Here is a 7,284-nt window from a genome sequence, read left to right as displayed (position 1 = left end):
GCTAGGGGCGGTGCGGTACGCGTGCACAATTCTTCGCGCCAGCCGCCGCTGCACTGCGTGCAGCACGTCTCGTATGCGGCGGCTGGCTAACGCCTTGCGGAACCAGACTGGGGCTCCATACAAAGCCCCAGCCATGGCCACGTAGGCGTACGCGCGCTTCGCACCGACTCTCGGACCTCGGAGGTTGGGCATCAACCCCCGGAGGGCGTCCGTCCTCCTGCCCAATCGCTGGGCCAATTGGTTGAAATGCTTGACAAAGGCCCAGCGACCGTCCAATAACAACCCCAAATATTTTAGGGTTGCCCCCACTTGGACCTGGGTGTTGTCCACCCGGACGAAAGCCCGGGGCGGTACCCGGGAGGAGCCATCATAGAAGAAGATAGCTTCCGTCTTCTCCGGGGCCGCCCTCAGGCCCAGGCTCTTGATGGAGCCGACGACACAGTTCACCGCCCAATTGTCCATGGCAATTGCCATCACCCAGGAGGCTCCCCCGGCCACCACGAATGTGTCGTTAGCGTATCCGACGACGTGGCAGCCGGGGGGGGAGGGCCCCGCGGAGTGTATGTGGCATTCCATAGCAGTGGCCCGAGCACGGACCCCTGCGGGACGCCACACGACATGTCCCAGCATCTCGCGGCCCTTACGCCGGGGCATTTTTTGATTGGCGAACCGCTTACCAACCTGCCCGAGCCGACTCCACCCGAAGCTCCAGCTTGTTAAATCGTTGGCGGTTGGTTTCAGCTTTACGGACTCATTTTTGGCAGAGATGGGCCAAGGAGTATCTCCATCATCTGCAGCAGGCTACCAGTTGCGTGGCACACTGGCCGACGCAACTTTGCCGTCGGAGACTTTATTCTGATCAAAGACGAATTGTTGCCCCCGGCTAAGTGGTCCCTGGGACGTGTCACAGCGGTGAGCCCGGGACCGAATGGACTCGTACGGGTGGTCACCGTAAGGACGGCCTCCTCCACGCTGACGCGCCCGGTCACCAAACTGTGCCTGTTACGCCCTGAGGCGACGGAGGATCCACGTCCCGCGCAGGACTACGCCGAGGACGTCGCCAAGGCTTCCGCCGACTAATACTTAATCGATAGGCGGGACTACCGCTTCACGGAGTTCCGCCGACAGGGTCCTTCGAGCATTGCGTCCGTTTTGTCAACTTGACGAGGCGGGCGAAATGTTCGCATTCTTATTGCTTACACTGTAAATCTAGACTAGATGGCTGTATCTGCCGGCCGAGTTTCCGTTGCCCGGTGGATCGAGCATCTGGAGCGGGGTTTTGGCCGGTGGGGTAAGGGAGACGCGCGGCTTGCCGGCTTGGGAAGCGCGCGCCTATCCGCTTTTGTATTTTCGTTGCGAGAGAACCGAGTGCTCATTGAACGAAACGGTGATTTCCAAAACGAAAGTTTTTCTTTATTTTCGCCTACTCCGACCGACAGACACCGTGGAAAGGCTCTAAGTTCCTTAAAATTAAGGCAACCGAGCTGAAGAAACGAACAGACCGCTTAATTAGCAAACTCTAACTTAAATATAACTACTTAATCAAACTATTAACAAATATATTTTTATCTTGCTTTCTTTAATCAGCCTTTTATAATAGCATCACAGTCAATATTGTTCATATTTTTGTTTTCTATGTATAAGAAAGAAAGCGCTAGAGAAAAAAAGAACCAGTCTGGTTTGCCCCACAGTTGATCTTTGTAAGTAATTTTTTATCTGTTTTAATGTGGAAAACGATCTCTCTGCTGGGGCATTGGATAACGGGCTTATTAAATAAATTTCCAGTAAAGTAATGATATTAGAAAATGTTAAATTAACACTTTGCGTTTGCTCTAATTTTTTATAAAAATTTTTCAAGTTTTGTGTCGGGCCCTCACAGTGACCAGGTTTTGAGGCGTGCGCCTCATATGCTTCATGTATAATTCACCACTGGTTTCCATGTTCATTTGTTCAAAAAATACGCAGCTTCATGCGCATTCATGTCCGCAGACTGTGAGCTCTATTTTGTTTCTAAGTGTATTTGTTCATACGCGACAAATACATGGACCCATACGCGGATCGTTCTCTGTCACTGCCGAGTTCTTGCGGAACGTTTGTCTATAACGAGTGTTGATCTACACCAGTCATTCGCGCTACTGTTTAATTATTTTAGAGGTGTATTGAACTTCAAGATTTTTATATTAATTATATTAATATATAAATGCATACTTCTAAGCGGAGTGAACAGTTCGGTATGCTGTTTAAAGCGTATAGAAAAAAAAATATTCTGACCAAACAGGAGACTTTTGTCAAAAAGAAGTGACAAAGATATGGAAGGATGCAAAAAAGTGTGAAACGGAGTTTGATAAGTGTATCTCGGCTTTGATCACAAATTATGAGAAGCATATAACAAAATAAAAAACACGTAATATATTACCGTTTTTTCAAAAGGTAAGTATTGCAGCTCTTTTCCAAAAATAATCTGCAATAGTTACAGTGACATTTTTTCTGTAATTGTAGTAAAAGTTATGAAGCTGAGAAAAATGTGGACTGGAATAAATTACTTTATGTAGGATTTAAGAAGTTTTTATTAGTTAAAAATGTGATGTTTTTTGGTGTTAACACTTTAAAAATTTCTTTAGCCTTCATGATATTAGTTACCTAAATGTATCTATGCCGATTTTATACAAAATAAAAATGGGTTGTCAAGATTTGATCTGATTTCTGATCTCAGATCTATTGAAATTTTAGGGTGATTTAAATTATCTCTTAATCCCAATTAGAACTAGAGTTATGAAAATTCATTTTTTGACGCTAAACCTTTTATTAATTAGATAAAAAAGTTAATGAATAATATAAAAGTACTTTTTAAATTTTCTATATGCTTATTTGAACAATCTAGAGCTCGCAGATTTAAATAAATATTTTAAAACTTTATATAAGTAATTTAAAAACCAATAATTTAAAAAATTATCGAAATTCATTCATTATAAACAGAATTAGTTAATTCTAAAATATTATACAAAATTGTATTTTTTAAATCAAGAGACGCGGTCGCGTGTTGCGCCTATGTCTTTCTCTCTGTCTCTTCTCTGAATGAACGAGCGAGAGCATCAATCGCCGCCTCTTTTACGCGAATCAGCGAGTTCAAGCATACCGAGATTATCAGATCTCCGTAACGGCTAAACCGATCAAGTTCTGAGTAGTTTCGATAGCTTGGGGTCGAATTGTATAATAAAAGTGATTTTATTTTTTCTCTTCATGCCCTACAAGCGGAGATATCGTAATGCAAATTCTAAGTTTTCGATATTTTGATGTAAGAGACAAAATTGTCATTGTCGACCTCAGGAATTCTCCCTTTGACATTTTCAATTATTTTAGACTCCGCCTGCTGCAGTATCTAGTGTAGCTCCTTTGTCTAGCGGTGCATTGCCTGCTTAGACAGCATCCTGTGCTTATCTCGCAGCAAGAAAAACTATAGACAATACAGATAATAAAGACGATGTAGATGACCCTGAAATCGATGCAGCTTCTTCATTAGTATCAAGGAAATATTGTCACCCGGGCAAGAAGCTGCGGCAAAGAATATCATGGTCTTGGAAAAGCGGTTAAATTCTCTGCTTTTAGCTCGCAACTCATTTTACTCTAGCGACATCGAGGATAAAATTAAAAAAATTAAAAAGGCGCTAGAAGAAGCAAGACAAGATTTGAAAAAAAAGAAGAGTAATGCTGCCTATAAAAAGAAACACCGTGATAATAAAAAGGCGAAAATGGGCGAAATATGCACGGAATTTCTTCTGGTGAAAGAGAAATTGCACCAACAAGACAGGGTTGGCAGACCCCGAATAGAAGAGAATCAGCCACTTCTCCTGAAAACTATCATCAACATTGCGATGTTTGGCAGTGCTGTGGATGACCGAAGGCGCTCCAATATAATTTGTAGCATCAAAACTTTTGATGAACTTTATGAGGAGTTGCTTAAACTAGGTTTCTCATTCAGCAGGTATATAATATAAACTCTATTCTTAAATGACTTTCTTGAATTTTATCTAGATTGAAATTAATATTTACAAAAATCTTAATCCTTTTATATTAGATCCTTATCTAATATAGCAGCTTATCTACGACTCTTGCCTAAAAACTCTTGCATTCTAGAGGGACAGCGTCATGTAAAAACGATGCCCGTAAGACTTACTCGCGCACAAACAGACTTGCACCGCAAGCACGTGGATGGCCCTTTTGCCATGGCCTCCATAAGATATCTCGAATGCCTTGCTTCTCTTCTTGGTCCGTCGCAAGTGTGTTTTATTTCACAGGACTATAAGGCCCGAGTGCCGATAGGATTAACAGCAGCAAACAAACAAGCTCCATTATTAATGCATGTTGAGTACCGTGTATCATTACCCGACCATAATTGGGTGGTAGCAGCGAGACACAAACTTATACCTTCTGTTTGCTGGAATATGCATTAGCCCTAAACAAATGGGCTGTCCTAAAGCTGTGGGCTATTCGGGTTCGACTTTTATAGCCAGAAGTGGCAAGCATTTCTCGTTCACAACGCACGGAATGTGCACGCACTTCTAGATCTGGAGGCGTTTCATGCATTAGTAAGAACAAAGGAGAGCAGTGTGAAGCCAGTTTTGATTTTAACTATAGATGGCGGACCGGATGAAAACCCGCGCTACAGCAAGGTGAATGCCCATGCTATCAGCCATTTAAAAAAATATAATTTAGATGCTATATTTGTCGCCACAAACGCACCAGGTAAAATACAATATTTTGTGAATAAAGTTACTCTTAATTTTTATGATATTGTGAGTTTACATATTTTATTACTGGTAAAAAATTTTTATAGGCAGAAGCGCCTTTAACCAAGCAGAACGTCGCATGGCTCCCTTGACCTATGAACTTGCTGGTCTTATTTTGCCTCATGACAAATTTGGGACACATCTCAACGTACAGGGGAAGACTTTCGATAAAGAATTGGAGCGCAAAAGCTTTGAATATGGTCGAGCTCTAGCAGAGGTATGGAGCAACCTAACAATCAATGGACATCCAGTGCACGCACAGTATGTTCCTCCAAGGGAAAAGCTTGATACCCCTGAAGAATGTGATGCTAAATGGTACAGCCGTCATGTCCGAGAAAGCTAGTATTTGCTTTAGATTGTGAAGTGTAACTCGCATGATTGTTGTTCCATTACTCGGAGTGGGTCAAAAAGAGTGCTGTCGGAAGGATTTCTTTCCCCTCCTATTCGAGTGACGCAAACAACGCATGATTTAGTCATCACCAAGAATGAAACAAATGGGAGTTTCATAGATTTGATGACTCATATCTCTCTCAAACTGAATCCCGATTCAAGAGATTTTTTGCAGGTAGAAAATTGATTAAACTGATATACACATATTTCAAAACATAGTACAAATACATACAGTATGTTTGCACTTGTAATATATTTTTGACGGATTATATTACAGGTTTTGTATGATTTTTTTTGCAAATTCGTAAAATTGCAATTGGATGGGCGTATTTGCAAAACGTGTGGCTTATAGCATGCTTCAAAAAAATCTTTATTACGTCATTCAAAGCATGTGCACTCCCAGAAAGAGGATGCACATGCTTCAAATGATGTAATAAAGATTAGAATAGCTGTTCGACGCAGTGGAAAAGTCCTCTGCGTCGTCAAAGATCCTGTATCGAGGTGCGAAGATACAGAGTGGATGGAAGAAACAGAAGTAGAGGCAGATAGTAACAGCGACTCGCACTTCATTGATCAGGAGGATATTTTGATAAACAATATGAGTAATTGGTTGAGAGGATCATTTAAAAATGACGATTGAATGTTGATAATTACAATTAAGTGAAACAAAAGATTTTATTAATTTTGCCGATAACATATTGTATTCTTATTATTCTCACAATATTTTAGGGGTATGTATTTTGCATATTGATACTATATCCTCTCTACTTTCAGTTATTTAAAAAATCATATAGTTCCGTTGAAAACAAAAAAATACGCCAAGACAAATTTTTATTAGTAATATCAGCAAATTAGATATTTTTAGAATTTACATCGAGCATATAGGAAAATCTTACGTAATTTGGGGGGAGGAGAGTCTTAAAAAATTTGACATTTGCTTACATTGGGGAGGGGGGGATTCAAAAAAGGAGGGGTTAAAAATTTGCTTACATAATATATGGACGGCCTCATACCGACAGTTTGTTGTATTACCTCGAGTGCAAAGATGTGTATGAGATGATGAAAAGTGATATAGCGAGATATGATACAAACGATTATCTGGCGGACAACGCATACGGAATACCTCTTGCAAATAAAAAGGTTTCCGGGCTAACAAACAATGAAAATAATGGTTTAATTATGACTGAATTTGTTGGACTTAGGGCGAAGATGTACGCGGTGAGAGTAGAAGGTAAACAAGATACGAAAAAGGCGAAAAGCGTAAAGAATAATGTTGTAGCACGAACTATTACTTTTGAAGATTACATACGTTGTTTGAATGATGCAATAGAATTAACTCGACGTCAAACGTGCATACGCTTGAAGTTACATGAGGTTTATTCTATTAATGAGAAGAAGGTCGCGCTTAGTTCTCTAGACGATAAAAGATATGTATTGCCGCATTCAACAAAAACATTATCCTGGGAACATTAGCGGATACAATTATAATATATTGTATTATATCTCATATATTGTTTCAGATATTTTTTTTTACACGTTTAATATGTATTATGAATTAGATATTTTGTATTTTTTTATTTGTTTAAAAAAATAATTTTATATAAATTTTGTAAAATAAGGACAAAGGGAGAATAAAGGAAAAAAGTGTTTTATAATGATATATATTTATTCATGTATACATTTATATCGTTCACAATATATATGTTTTATACATACCAAAAAATAAATCAAATAACATCATTTTTATTTATCCATGAATTATGCGATTCATCGAATCCCAGCCACTTGATGTAAACCTTGTTTCCTTTCTTTTTTTAAATTTTTTCAACGAGATAGACATTCAGATATCTCGCGCAATTTAACTCATATTCGTAGAAAACACCTGAGATTTGTTTACCGCGATAATCTTTCAGTAAATAAGTAACGGGATTAGTACGTTGCACTTTCACAATCTTAAACACCTCGGCGGTCTAATTGGGGGTGTACCCCTTTTCAAATGCAGCTTTGAACTTGCTCACGCATACCGAATCGTTTACTTTGAATTTTGCCGGCCCTGCAATTTTGGTGCGACTGTACACAATGGATACGAGTTTTTTGGTAATCGTTG

The 7,284-nt window shown here is 40.0% G+C and overlaps 1 long non-coding RNA gene across 2 annotated transcripts; it reads left to right on the top strand.

Annotated features, from left to right (window-relative positions):
• The first annotated feature begins 11 nt into the window (after positions 1 to 11).
• Positions 12 to 6,762, top strand: LOC105200636. 2 transcript variants are annotated; one of them, XR_005576282.1, is made up of 3 exons: positions 12 to 3,982; positions 4,135 to 4,743; positions 4,835 to 6,762. It is a non-coding gene; the product is annotated as an uncharacterized LOC105200636 (long non-coding RNA). The 2 variants fall into 2 exon arrangements; XR_005576281.1 differs by having other exon boundaries at positions 15 to 4,743; positions 4,835 to 5,352; positions 5,455 to 6,760.
• Positions 6,763 to 7,284: the final 522 nt, after the last annotated feature.

The sequence above is a fragment of the Solenopsis invicta genome, chromosome 14 (assembly GCF_016802725.1).
Source record: "Solenopsis invicta isolate M01_SB chromosome 14, UNIL_Sinv_3.0, whole genome shotgun sequence".
In the NCBI taxonomy this organism is placed as follows: Eukaryota; Metazoa; Arthropoda; class Insecta; order Hymenoptera; family Formicidae; genus Solenopsis; species Solenopsis invicta.
Note: the sequence above shows the minus strand (reverse complement) of the source record. Positions and strands in the feature narration are given on the sequence as shown.